The sequence below is a fragment of the Bombyx mandarina genome, chromosome 06, assembly GCF_030267445.1.
Source record: "Bombyx mandarina strain Sakado chromosome 06, ASM3026744v2".
In the NCBI taxonomy this organism is placed as follows: Eukaryota; Metazoa; Arthropoda; class Insecta; order Lepidoptera; family Bombycidae; genus Bombyx; species Bombyx mandarina.
In genome coordinates, this window is record NC_143213.1 from 3,005,961 (window position 1) to 3,021,320 (window position 15,360).

A 15,360-nucleotide genomic window follows, 5' to 3' on the forward strand; every position below is an offset into this window, starting at 1 on the left:
GTTAGGGGTGGACAACCCTTATCACTTAGAGGTATGAAAAATAGATAGTAGCCGATTCTCAGACCTACTAACATGCATATAAAATTTCATAAAAAATCGGTCGAACCGTTTCAGAGGAGCATGGTAACTAACATTTTGACACGAAAATTTTATATATTAGATTTAATTAACAAATAAAAAATAAGGGTTGATCATAGAGGGGTAAAAATTTAGGGTTGTATGTATTTTTGTATGCTGTATCATAAAAAAATAAAAAAATTTTTTTTTGTCTAAACAATAAATAAAAAATTTTAGGGGTAACCCTTAAAATTTAGGGGGATGAAAAATTGATATTGTCCGATTTTCTATCCTGGCCAATATGCCCGCTAAGATTCACGAAAATCGGTCAAGACGTTTCAGAGGAGTTCAATCACGCACATCGTGACACGAGAATTTTATATACTAGATTACATAATAATATATATTATTCTAAATTCAAATGTATGTAGTTTCATTGGAAAGGGTTGTTTGAAACAGAAGCTTCGTATTATTGGTACATTCCGCTAAAATAGAAATGATCGACCGAAAATGTAAAACACGGCGTCTTTATTAACGCTAATTCTTTTAAGGATTAATTTCGTATAGAAATAACGTAAGCGCCCTTTTTTTCATAATGATATTTTATTCAAACAGGAAACAGAACAGTAAGGTGTGTTTTATATCTGTACGGGAACATACAATATTCCGCAAAAGATTTATTCTTCCAAATGTAAAATTCTTTCTACCATATATATCATAAAAAAATTTAGTTCATTTACATGAGCCATGAGGGTATTCTGAGCATTACGTTGTGTCTATAGACTCGATTACCTTTTAACGTAACATCAGCTATTTAATCTTTTACGAATATACAAAAGTAAAACATGTAAAAAAGGCAAACTGGATATTAAGGTAAGTTTTTAATAAAAATCATATATTTAATAATAAGTACAGTAACGTCATGAAAAGATAAAAATCTTGGTCGCGTGTCTAAAATCTTTTTAATGTGGTCGTTTTTTCGAATTAATTAGTCCTTGTTTAGTTGAAATTTTGGCTTTCACCGATGTTTGATAAGGTGCTTCCTCGTTAGCCTTTATAGTTTGATACTAAGTGTAGTTAAGATTGTTGGTTTGAAAAAATACTAATTTTAAAACTACTTTAAAGAGTTTTGTCCAACCCAATTGAGTATTGAATGTTAGAATTGGCAAAATTCAAAGTCCTCGTACTGGAATCTTCTCTCTTGTCACGGATAATACACATATGCAAGAGGTGATAGGACCTCTTGTGAGTCTGCGCGGGTAGGTACCACCACCCTGCCTATTTCTGCCGTGAAGCAGTAATGCGTTTCGGTTTGAAGGGTAGGGTAGCCATTGTAACTATACCGAGACCTTAGAACTTATACCTCAAGATGGGTGGCGCATTTACGTTGTAGTTGTCTATGGGCTCCAGTAACCACTTAACACCAGGTGGGCTGTGAGCTCCTCCACCCATCTAAGCAATAAAAAAAGCAACTATATCCAGAATCCTAATATCGAATACTTCAGTATAGATACAGAGCGCAACTGGGCTACAAACCTGGATCGATTGGTATAAGACTACTGCTGCTACTGCTCTTGACGAAGGAGACTTATAATGAAATATTTTTAATTTGCAGCTACGCAAAGAATATCCTTGACTCTACTTTAACTTAGTACATTGTCAAAAATCTGTGGTAGTTATTTAGACCAAGATACACATAAAGTCTAAGTCTATTACGAAAAAATATTGTATAAATCTAATGTGACTTCTGAATCCTTAGTCCATATTTTCCGAGAAAAGCCTCGCTGAGGTATATAATGCGAAATTATTCTGGGAAGAAAAATTCAAAGGGAAAAGAATACTGCATCAAAATGTATGTAAATTTGAGTTACGCAAGTACCCGCCGGGGAAAGATATGGAAGGGCAAGTCCTGAATAAGAATGTGCTAACAAAGTAAAAGTATCGATTTAACAGTTCGTATAAATTTTTTGTAAAATGTCTGATTTAGTTACCATAGTGCAAATTTGGCCTGCATGCAGCAGAGATGCGAATGTTGCGATGTATGTGTGGAGTAACGAGAATGGATAGAATACGGAATGAATATGTTAGAGGAAGTCTGAAAGTGGCACCTGTGACAGAGAAGCTGAGGAGTGCACGTTTGGGATGGTATGCACATGTGATGAGACGAAATGAAAATGAGGTTGTTAAGAGAGTGTTAACTATGAATGTGGAAGGATTTAGAGGAAGAGGTAGACCTAAGAAGAAATGGATGGATTGTGTGAAAGACGATATGGGTAGGAGGGAATGGTATATAATAGAAGAGTATGGAAGGAGAAAACATGTTGCGCCGACCCCAGGTGACTGGGAGAAGGGCAGGATAATGATGATGATGATGAGTGCAAATTTGGCCTATTGTGAACCTTAAAGGGTAGGCACAACATCCTGCCTATTTCTGCAAAGCTATATCGTTTGAAGGGCGGCACAGACATTGTACCAATATCATTGAGACCTCTAATCCACATGTCAAAGTAAATAGTGGAGGTCACGTTGTGCTAGCCATTAACTTCTGTTTACATTTAAAATCATAATTTCTGTTAATGTATTGCATCTTGTTTGTTATCATGAAGTCTTTTCTCATCGTTCGCTCTCGAAATTATTTCAACTAGAGGTCCCACAGTAGTCGAAATTCGACTATAATTAATTGGAATTGTAAGTTTGTACCCTATTATGATTGTATTTTATACTTCTATAATCACAAATTTCGCCAAGACTACACTATAAAAAAATATTAACAAAGACAAACAATATTTATTCTATTCTCAATTTGACAACAGACGTTAAGAACAAAAGTTTGACAATAAATAGTATGCATGCGTGTGTGCGTCAAATACATGGTATGTAGTGTGTGTAATGTTTTCTTTATTGATCTAATGTATCTTTTATGCATTATTTTAAAAAAAATATTAGCATTGTGCACTTCTTCTCTATATTCTCTATAAGTGTGGAAAATTTCATACTCCTCCGTCCGGGCGATTTTCGTAAAAAGGGATACAAAGTTTTTGCTTCACGTATTAATATATAGATAACAGAAAATACAAAGTAAGTTTTATGATTGAAATCAGTTTTCAAGTAAACGTTGCTAACTAAATATCGAGTGCTCAGCAATTGAAATGTCGAAAGCTTTGACGTTGTGTACCACCAACCCAGAATTTTTTCTGCTAAGAAAGGCGAAAATAGATAAATTATACCCAAAGGTGCGTTGCTAGATTACGTGGACCAAACCAAAAATGAACTTGCGAGAAAAATTGTTTGTTTTTCCTTATCTCTGTGTGTGATGTTTTCTGGAGCAAAGAACAATGTTACGTGTCTGCGTATGTAGCAATCAGAATTGCTATTAGCGGATCGTGTGAACAGATAACTTTATCGAAGAAAAATACTCAGTAAGAATTTGAGTGTTAGTCTATAAAGAAGTATGGTCCAGTTTGAAGGGTAGGGGGGACACCTGTAGTTTAATACAATTTAAGATTTGTCATGTTTCAAGCTCGATCTGGTAACTTTACACTAAGGTTGTCCCCGAACACGCTCGCCGGTTGTCCTCGTCCACGTTGAATAAAAAGAAATACATTTACAGAATAAAAGGGGGGATCTTGCTGTATTCCTTGTCAAGCAATCCCGAACGGAGAGAAACCTTTATTTTTTGGACAGGTAGACGAACCTTAGGCGCGGTTCGCCTAGATTGCGCGCAAGGTATGTCGATCTTGAAGGTCAAATGTTGGGAGCAGACTGCCACCAAACAACTAACCTTGCGCTGTCTCATCCAACGTTCGATCTCCGCCCATGGTCAAAACCTGGACGGTTCGATAGGGATGTTCCCGCGTTCAAAAGTATTACCACATATGACATAAGTCGGTTTGTACAATATTTTCATTTATGGTATCCAAGAAGGTATTTAGGAAGATGGTCTTGAACTAAATATAACTCGCGTTTTATTTGAGGGGTATAATTATATTATTTTATTAAATTGAATTTTCTACGATCGAATTTAAGAAGAAAAAAATCTGTATTATATTCAATGTTCTAGTTAATTTTAGTCTACTTAAAAAAAATATATATGTAGCGCGAAATCGAAGTTGAGAACACCAGCAGTGCGTCATCTCAAATATCTCACAAATTATTTAGTTTTCCAAATGAGCTTACCATCATTTATGACTTCGTTATAATACTGTGCCTTAGCTTGATGCAATCTCTATAATCAGCGGTCTGAATGATGGTCCGGCATGATGAATGATCTAGGAACGTGACATAAAGAGTAATATGGGACAAATTGGTCATTTGACTTTGGCCCGATGCCAAGTTTGATGACTGCATTGAAGGAATTCCCTGGAGTTAGGGAAGTCAGTCAGTGCGTAGCCATCGGTGGAAGTTGTCTTGTAATAACCCTGTAACCGGTCCAGTTCTATTTTCAGAAGTCAGTTTATACTACACTAAGTACCTCTTAAAGTTCATTACTGGTCTGCTATAGACATTCAAGGAACAACATCTAGAATTCACATTTTGAAATTCTTCTAAGAATCCTTTTTGTCATTTAATCTAACATTTAGACAAGGTCTCATTTCTGGTCAGTCTTTTTAAATTGTTTAATATTTAGATTTATTGATCCTTTCTAACATCGTTCATGATACGAGAAATTTAGAAGTCATTTTTAATGGCTAGATTTATTGTCAGTTGTCCTGAATATATGTCCCAATCAAATGCAAATTAAATTTATTTATTTCTACTTCAACGTCATCAACATAGGCTCATTGAATATTGAAACGAGTAGTGTGTACAATTGCTTTAAAAACCCAATTCTTGAGAAAAAGCGGTCAAAAAACTCAGCGAGGCAATCTTTATTTATACGAAGCCTTATTCCGTATTCTTTTTGAAAAGAAAATGAACAAGGTCGTCGCTTTAGTTATTAAGCTCGGATATAAAACAAATATGTGTTCCCTGATGTTGACATTGCAGATTACTCTTCAATATTGTATCTTAGTATTGGCGACGTCATCGCCAGACAAACCGAAAACTCAGTCGTAGCATTGTAACAAAAACAGGGACTACCTAGCAAAATTCCATTTTTTTTTATTGAGTATAGTTGGAATGGTAAATTTCTCTTTGAGCGATTAGTTTTCTATAATTCTTAACTACCCCACAAAATATATAGCTTTAGTTTCTCATCATTACGATGTCACTTTTGTCAAATAACACAACAGCGATTTACTTGTAAAGCATCTTACTAACACACAACAAAAGATCTTATATCCTTTACGTCATTGAGAGGGGATTTATCTCGAAACGAAGATTGTTAGAAGGCCTTTGTGTTTGGCCTTTATTTTCTTTGGCGCTATTAATCATTTGCAGAAGGATAAGCGCTCATGTAACGTCAATTTCTAGGGATATTGAATTAAAAAATACGTTGGAAAAGACTGTTGTTTGATTGCGGCACGGTGGATATCTGAAATCTGAATAACTATGAAACCATAATGCTTTCTGTTATTATAGGATAATTGATGTTTTGACGCCATTGAGATTAAGAGAAATGAAACCGAAATGAACTAATAGTAAGCTAAGGTCGTAGAAGCAATTCAAACCACGAAAATTCAAAATCATTCGTAGCGCTCTACTGCGGCTTGTAGCAGTGTCGCGTAATGTGGAAATGCAAACTCGTCTAGTTGAGTCTTATTAGTACATTCAATTTCCGAACCGTGAATTTCTCGAAAGATATTCGCGTTACCGAGGTATAGGTATATATTTTTTCTAGTCTCACGTTAGTCATCAATTATTGTAATTCAAATAAATCATTTCTGATTAGAAATTATTCAGGTATGTGTAATCCTTGTGTATTCCTTAAGTAATTATAGTTCATATTATACTTTTTTAAATCAACTAGATTTAAAGTATCTCTGTGTTGGGGAGAGCCCAATTCCATAGTTTTAATTTCAAGGGCATCCTCCACGTCATTAATAGGTAGGTTAATGTAATTGTTTAATGTATTATATTGTGAATAATGTTTTTTTCCTTACATTATACGTTAGATTGGTTTTCGTTATCGTGTTGTTTTGTCGTAATTGTAAGAAACATTGTTGTACAAATTCAGCACTATAATATGTCTTGTTTTGTCGTGCGCACATAACTTATGTTGCAGGCCAGATTTTGTTTCTTTTTACTTGTGTTTTTTATGTATCTTTTTAGCTTGTGATGTGTATTGTGAGCCTAATAAAATAAATAAAAAATAAAATAAAATTTGAAAAATCAGGATTTATTGCTACTCGTTCCAGATAATGAAATTATCTTTTACAAAATACGATAAGCACGTCAACTATATATCATCTTACGAATGTTAACTTCAGCAAAATAAACCTGTAAACATTTAAACTCAGATACAGCTTAAATAATTTATTTTCCTGTCCAGATAATTTATTTTAACCAAGCTCCCAGCGAGCCCACGATAAGCCCTGACAAAATGTGAAGTAACAAATTTCTTGGCATCTCTCACAAATCAGCTGTCTACAGGAATCCTTTTGGCTGGCTTCCTTCTTTGTTTTACTAAAATTTTGTTTATTCTAAAACACAGTGTACTGTTTATCTTTCGAACCAGCTTCCTAATTAACCTTACGTTAATTATTGACACCAGAAAGACCATTAGAAAAAAGAATTAACATTAGGAATGATTTTTGTGATTAACTGGATACATTGAATAGTCATTGTGAAGTCAATTTTAAAATGTGTCTCTCTGTCATTATAATCATGATTTCAAATAGTCAAATGAAATTAAAAATTAAGAAATATATTTGTTTTTTCACTTTTTCTCACACGTCCAGTAAATATTTTATAGATGAAACAAATTAAAAGCAAAAGTATTTATAAAATTTTCTATGTATATTTTATCTTGTTTTTAATGCGTAACCTAAACTATTCGTCCGATTGCGATGAAATTTAATCAATTTGTTGTTGGCACTCCAAAGGCGGTGTCTGTTATAGTACCATAAACGGGAGACAAGTGGCGCATGAATGATATCAAAAAATTTAAGATTATTACAAAAAAAGAAGCCGTAGTGAGCAGAGCGTGTCCTAGTTTCACTATTTGTTAATCATTTAAAACGGTCGAAAGTTATTCGACTTGGAAACTATAGAAATTTCGATTTATGGGTATTTATATTATAAATAAATACTAATAAATAACTGGGAACAAATCACGTGCGGTCACCTGGCCCCAAATTAGGTAGGTCAATATATGTTGAAATATAAACAGTCAGAGTCGCTAACTACTGCACCGTCGAGTCAGTCCATTATTTATATAGGTATTACAAGTCAGAACTGCTTGTCACTTTCGTTCTCTATTCGAGAGCAGAAGACACTAGGCTATGCGTCATGATAATCGCCTTATCGTTGCCGCCGCTGACTACTCCCCGAATCCTGATCACGCAGGAGCCAGTCACCGTCGATGCCCTAGACACGTTCTTACGGATTCATCAGACTCAATAACCTTTGCATTAGACGTATTCAGCTCTAACACTAGGAGCAGGCTTAGGGACCGCGGTAACCGTTCTTGTCGAACTCGACAAAGAGGTCGCCGTGCAACCTAACCCGTACATCAGCCCGCTGAGTTTCTCGCCAGATCTTCTCAGCAGGTCGCGATTCCGATCCGATAGTAGATTCATTCGTGAAGCAATTAATTGCTCTTGAGTTGTTAGGTCTTCTTCGGAGGCGCTCGGGCAGCTGTTAGCAAATCCCACACCTCCTAGCTGAGCTTTTGCTCGCCTATCTGTCCTGGTGAAACTGGAAAGGCCTCCGTGCCACCAGTGCCCTTTCAATAATAAAAAAAATATTGAGAAAAACGTATCCTTCATATCTGTAGTAATAGATCAAATACACAAACTCCTCCAATTAATTACATTTAGTATAAACGCTGACATCTATATATATAAAAATGAATTGCTGTTCGTTAATCTCGCTAAAACTCAAGAACGGCTGGACCAATTTGGCTAATTTTGGTCTTGAATTATTTGTGGAAGTCCAGAGAAGGTTTAAAAGGTAGAAAAGTATGAAAATGCTGGGATATAAATAAAAATAAAAAAAATTGTTTTTCCTTTGATGTGTCCCCCGTCGGAAGGATTCATTTTGTTTGTTTTAAGTGTATTTTATACAAAAGTTTAGGTCTTTTACTTATCGATTGAGGCACTACGAAGTCTGCCGGGTCAGCTAGTATATAAATATATACTGTGAAATAGTTCTGCACCAACAAGATTCTATTTAATTCGAGAATCCAATTAGTCGACGACGATTCGTCTCGCAGCTGCGCGAAGCTTCCGTGAAAGAGCTTATAATTTAAGTATTTTTCTTGCAGGTACTTCCGCGCTGAACGAAAATCAGACCCGAGGTAAGTTCGAATTTTGTTTGTTTTCAATTAACTCAAAGCGGGCTTGAAATAATTTAATTTGAAAATTGTTGCTGAATTTCATACTGGTATTTATTTTATTACGTCGTTTTGCTGAACAAAATACTAGTTGTTTTTGAAAGTTTTTTGTTTATTGCTTAGATGGGTAGATGAGCTCACAGCCCACCTGGTGTTAAGTGGTTACTTGAGCCCATAGACATCTACAACGTAAATGCGCCACCCACCTTGAAATATCGTGAATGAATTGAAGTCGTCGTGGCCTAAAGGATAAGACGTCCGGTGCATTCGTATGTTGCGATGCACCGGTGTTCGAATCCCGCAGGCGGGTACCAATTTTTCTAATGAAATACGTACTCAACAAATGTTCACGATTGACTTCCACGGTGAAGGAATAACATCGTGTAATAAAAATTAAACCCGCAAAAATTATAATTTGCGTAATCACTGGTGGTAGGACCTCTTGGGAGTCCGCACGGGTAGGTACCACCACTCCGCCCATTTCCGCCGTGAAGCAGTAATGCGTTTCGGTTCGAAGGGTGGTGGTAGCCGTTGTAACTATACTGAGACCTTAGAACTTATATCTCGAGGTGGGTGGCGCATTTACGTTGTAGATGTCTATGGGCTCCAGTAACCACTTAACACCAGGTGGGCTGTGAGCTCGTCCATCCATCAATGCAATAAAAAAAAAAAAAAAAATATAAGTTCTGAGGTCTCAGTATAGTTACAACGGCTGCCCCACCCTTCAAACCGAAACGCATTATTGCTTCACGGCAGAAATAGGCGGGGTGATGGTACCTAGAGGTCCTACCACCAGCAAAAACTCTTCAACTGGGGTGTATGAGTTTTTTTTAAGTTAGTTTGTAACCTCAGCTGTGTAATGATCGCTTACTTCTTTGCCTTCAACCAGATAACTATCAAAGCCTGAAAATAGATAGTGGTACCAAATACGTTCGTTATTTCATTCCAAAGCACAAATTGTCCCTAAGTTAAGAAATTCAACTAGGATTTAGGTTACATAATCTAATATTAATGATTAATTAACATTAATCGCACGCGGTGACTTTTAGACAACGATTGTAATAAGTTCCGAATCGTTGGTAATAATGGTTGGTTGGTGGAGTTTGGTAATTCGCTAATAACCAAAAATACATGTAAATTTTAATTGTATAGATTTAAACTAATTTTATAGAAAAAATAAATAACGTTCAGATTTTTCATGAATATGTTAAATCAGGATAATTTGTTTTTTATTTTACATAATATGTAGACGAACTAATTTACAGTCTACTTTGTGGTAATAAAACCAATGAGCACCGCAAAGTGAACTTCTCACTTATTTTGAAAAGCGACTATATTCCACTTTCAGCTAATGTGGACAAATTTTGAAGTCGTCGTGGCCTAAAGGATAAGACGTCCGGTGCATTCGTATATAGCGATGCACCGGTGTTCGAATCCCGAAGGCGGGTACCAATTTCTCTAATAAAATACGTACTTAACAAATGTTCACGATTGACTTCCACGGTGAAGGAATAACATCGTGTAATAAAAATCAAACCCGCAAAAATTCTTATTTGCGTAATTACTGGTGGTAGGAACTCTTGTGAGTCCGCACAGGTAGGTACCACCTCCCTGCCTATTTCAGCCGTGAAGCAGTAATGCGTTTCGGATTAAAGGGTGGGGCAGCCGTTGTGACTATCCTGAGACCTTAGAACTATATCTCAAGGTGTGTGGCGCATTTACGTTGTAGATGTTTATGGGCTCCAGTAACCACTTAACACCAGGTGGGCTGTGAGCTCGTCCATACATCTAAGCAATAAAAAAAAATCCGTAAGCCCATCCGCGGGATCGACAAATGTGAGCTCACTACACGCTTTGGCCCAAGTATAAATCTATCTCAGCACAACCGTCGTCAGATACTCTGCGTCCTATATTAATTAAAATGAAAGGTTTCAGGTGGAACCGCAGGCTGCTTAAAAGTCGGTTTTAATATCCAATTACTAATTAAGTTTCGAGGTATTATGAGTAAAATTTGGGATTTACAGCTGAGAGTAATCTTCAGAAGTATGTAATAGGAATTATTAAATTGTTTCTTGAATCTTTTTAAATTTTTCATGACAAATATCAGTTAAGTTTATCAATAAGATTACTAGCGCAAGCTTCGCTGAGACTGACGTTGATTGAATGAATTAAAATAATGTGAAAGTGACAATTCTTCCCTCCACGGTGTTCCCGAGCACTACGTCATGTCCTTGTTCAAACGAGGCTTGTGGAGAGTACTTAAAGGTAGGCAGCGCCTTGGCTCTGCCCCCGGCATTGCTGATGTCCATGGGCGACGTTAACCACTCGCTATCAGGTGGGCCGTATGCTCGTCTGCATACAAGGACAATAAAAATTATGAACACAATGAAAATTACATCAGTCAACTCGCTAAAGACCTTCTCAAATGTTCCCTAGGACAATTCGCTGTTGATTTTAACTACAGATTACTTCATATGATATAAAACAGTGATGAAGATGACAACAATATTTTTGACCGTAAACACCATCTAAAGCCGGACAAGAAATCCTTATAAATCATTCACGCAGACTTAGATAACATTAACGCTTTGGCTCTATAGCTCCATCAAGGAAATCTAATTTAATTACTACACATAATACAATCTATAAATTAGATATATAAGCCAAGATAGTCGATCACCGTTTTCACCTTTGTGTTAGAAACGATTACTGATTATTTAAAAAAAGTAAAGTGTACTACTTTAAAAGTAGAGTCATTGGAATGAAATCATGAACTAGATGCAGGCTGCGTAGTACCAGTTATTGTGGCGATTCTTGGAAGAGTCCTATGTCATGGAGTACATTATCTGAGTATTAAATAAAAAAGATTTTGTCATTATCCGGGTAAAAAAAAAACCAACATAATTTAAAGATTTTTTAAGTTAATTTAGCACTAATTAACAAAAAAACATTTATCGTAATAACGGTATCCTCACTAGACAAAAAAATATGGTGGTACTGAATTTACACATTTGTACTAAATATGTATTTACATAGATAAATATGAAAATGCTCGAAATTAAATAAAAATAACAATTTTGTTTTTCCTTTGATGTGTCCCCCGTCGGACGGATTCTTTTTGTTTGTTTTAAGTTTATTTTATACAAAAGCTTAGGTATTTTATTTATCGATTGAGGCACTACGAAGTCTGCCGGGTCAGCTAGTTTCAAATATAATTTGGAAGGAAAAATAAAACAATCATTTCTTTGTACACCACTGTTTGCCTCCTCTTCCTCGCCAACAGTTTGCAAAACGCGATAACCAGTTAACTTTAGTCCAACACTGAGTTTCGTGTACGCGTCTAGTGCAAAAAGTTGTCGTTATTCCCAACAAAGCCCACAAGTACTTCGAATTGTTTAATAACAGTATTTAAAAGTCGTTTTCATTCTCAAAACGTACGAGAATGAAGTTGTAACGATACGGTTTCCACTTCAGCGGCCGCTTTGAGGCCTGATGAGCTCAGGGAGGTCCTTTACTACCAGTTTTTAGCACAATTCTATTAGCCATTCGAATTACACTATTTACGGAATCACAGTTTGTAATTGTCTACATCTGCCTTTTATTGCTGTTATTCGTAAGGTGTGTTTTTGATAGCTGTTTAAATTTTTTGGGTTTATTTTTCATAGCACAATTCTCTTAGCCATTCGAATTACACTATTTACGGAATCACAGTTTGAAATTGTCTACATCTGCCTTTTATTGCTGTTATTCGTAAGGTGTGTTTTTGATAGCAGTTTAGATTTTTTGGGTTTCATTTTTCAAAATAGCTATTCGTATGTCTAATTGGTTAGTGCTAGTCGGCTCCCGTTTTCTTTATTATGAAACTGAATATTGCCTTTATTAGCTAAAATTTGAGCAGTGCGAGCTAAAGATACGGTTACTAGTTATTTAGCAATTTTACAATTTTACGTGGCCTTTAATATGTTTTGCACATTATTATTAAATCATCGTGGAAGCCGCAGACAGAAATCTAGGTATTTTCTAATGAACGAAGTACTTACTCAACATGTGATTCACGAAATATTTCCGTAGTGAATTACTATTACATTCACGAATATTGTAGGTATGCGTATTTTAAAACCATCGAGGAATACACGTCAAAAATCAACATGGGTCGCGTTATTTACGTTGTGATATGTATGAAATCCGGTAACCACTTAACGCCAAATGGACCGTATGACAGATGAAGGGTCAGAGCAAAAAAAAATAATTTCACTATCCTACCTATTCATGAAGTGAAGCTGTCATATGTACCAGTTGAAGACACGCAGACAGACAGGCATCACAAAGACCAAAAGAACGGCTTTCAATTGCGAATTGTTTTAAATTTTCATGGTTTATCTACATTACGTGCACTATTTCTGTGTATTCTACGGTGTCGAATTGCGATAGCGTTGAAATATCGAAAACTTTCACATGTGATAATCAAGCTGTAAGCTGATAAAATAATGTTCACGTCCTTACGGATCCATCATATCCAATAACCTTTGCATTAGGCGCCTTTAGCTCTAACACTAGGAACAGACGTAGGGACCCCGGTAACCGTACTCGTCGAACTCGACAAAAAGGTCGACGCGCAACCTAACCCATGCATTAGACCGCTGAGTTTCTCGCCGGATCTTCTCAGCGGTGCGCGATTCCGATCCGGTAGTAGATTCAGTCATTAAGCAGTTGCTCTTGAGCTGATAGGTCTTCTTCGGAGGCGCTTGGGCAGCTGTTGGCAAATCCCACCCCTCCCCTCCTAGCTGAGCCTTTGCTCGCCCATCTGTCCTGGTGAAACTGGAAAGGCCTCCAGGCCACCAGTAATCCTTCAATTATAAAAAAATAATGTTCTTAAATTAGTCTAATCGTTACTGTCGATTTTATTTACTATCCACTTTAATAATGGATACGTTAATCGGCTTAAATTTCGGCAGAAATGTACAATCGCTGTCTTCTCTGTGGACCCTACAGTATTAATTAATTAAAATCCCGGGAGCCCTGCATAATTAATTGCCCAAGAAAATGAAACCCTTTCGACTTCTCTAAAATAGTGTTTATAATGGATACGGAACTGCCATTATTGTTTCTGAAGGGAATTGAAATTCAAATATAATTTGTGAATATAATGTCCAACGAGCAAACTTACAAAAACTTACGTACTTATTGAATCGTAGTATTGAAATCATAGTGTGAGCTATTATCAACAGATCTCTTCCAAGTGACCATGAATGAAAAGGGATTGGGAGAATGAAGATTTTTATTGTGAAATTTAAACATTGACCCTGGGCATTATCGACCCGCATGGGAAAGTACCATCGTTGCAACTATTTCTGCAGCGAAGCGAACATCCTTTCGGACTTGAGGGATAGGATAGCCGTTATACAATAAAATTAGACTTGGACCTCAATGTGTGTGGTGGCACTGATGTTGTCTTGTCCATGGACTCTGATAAACGTTTAATACCAGGTCCACTGTCAGTTCACCCATCTATAATGCATAACAATGCCTCTAGTCTCATACCACATTGTAATCTTACTGTAGTTATCTAACAACATTAAACTCGTTTTCTGTTAAAAAACCGTACAATATAATAAGACATCTCTATTTACCAAATGTCACTTGAACCCGTAAAGGGAATTATTCAAGAAGGCACCAAAAAACCGCGTCCCATTTCCGAGACATAACTTATGCAATACCGTTTCACTGAAACACGACATTAATTCGGAGCATTTGTCGTGTTATACTCAAATTTGACTAAAGAAAAAGAGAGTTAATTTTGAATGAAATGCATTAAACGATAAGTAACCAAACTGTTTTTTCCTGTTTTTACATCGTCCCACAAACTTTACTGAATGCGGATAAAGGAACCTTTTTTATTATTTAAACAATGAAAAACGGACACTTCAAAACGATGTCATTAACGCGGTTGATGTCTATGGGTTCCGGTCCATCCCTCTTGCCAATAAATGAATAAAGTATAAAATCACCCTACGCTCCATCTTTGTTATGCAATTTATGTGAGTGGAGATCGCGAATCGCCAAACTTACTATGGGACTCTCTCGACCAAATGAAGCGATGACTTGCAAAAGGCAGTCGGTAAGCAGAGAATGAGAAGAATAGAAGATTAAACTTAGTAGCGGGTATTAGGAGAGGATTCCAGCGTGGGCTGTTTATTGTTTGATTCTTCATTACATCATAGTATGATTATTGCTTCCATATGAAAAACAATCCTGATTGATTTAAGATATTTAATCAAAAATATTAACCCATCCAGTTGAACCGCTAAATTCGAAAACAGCGGGCATCTTATGGACAGTTCATTAACGTTTCTTCCGAATTCCGCAAACGAAATTGCTTAGTCAAAGATAATTCAGAACAAAGAACTTCCGGTGATTCTTAACACCGCCAAAATAAAAACAAAACAAAAGGCTTATCTTTAATTCCCGATTCCCTTTGTTTCGATATAAATCCGCTTTCAACAAAAGGGAGATGATAAACGTTTTCCGCGCTACTGTACACACATCGTCGACCTTAGAGATGAGCTCCAAATGGACATTTTGTTTTCCCGATCGTAATCTTTTTAATTCTGTTAATTAGTTCTAAATGATTGCCGGCTTAGAATTGGGTCGACCCATATGATCTCATGGGTGTCGCAGGTGGCGAAGGATGTCTTTTAGATAGCATTTTAGGCCAATATATAATAGCATTCCCAAGAAGGGTTGGCGTTAGGTAGGCGGATTGACGTGATACTAATGCCATACCTTTGTAGAATGATATGTCATAAAATAACAGATTACTTACTTAATAACACCTTATATAATCATTGTTTTCATTAAGCGGTTTGGTT

General features: G+C 36.3%; 2 protein-coding genes across 3 annotated transcripts in view; one reads left to right on the forward strand and one right to left on the reverse strand.

The window, feature by feature from the left end:
• Positions 1-15,360, reverse strand: part of CCHa1 (neuropeptide CCHamide 1) — a 122,908-nt gene that overhangs the window by 100,028 nt on the left and 7,520 nt on the right. The gene's annotated exons all lie outside the window — the stretch shown is intronic.
• Positions 1-15,360, forward strand: part of Scp2 (Sarcoplasmic calcium-binding protein 2) — a 41,928-nt gene that overhangs the window by 4,349 nt on the left and 22,219 nt on the right. Inside the window, exon 2 of the mRNA XM_028170372.2 lies at positions 8,423-8,455. The gene's annotated coding sequence lies outside the window, so the exon portion shown is untranslated. The remainder of the gene's footprint in view (positions 1-8,422; positions 8,456-15,360) is intronic.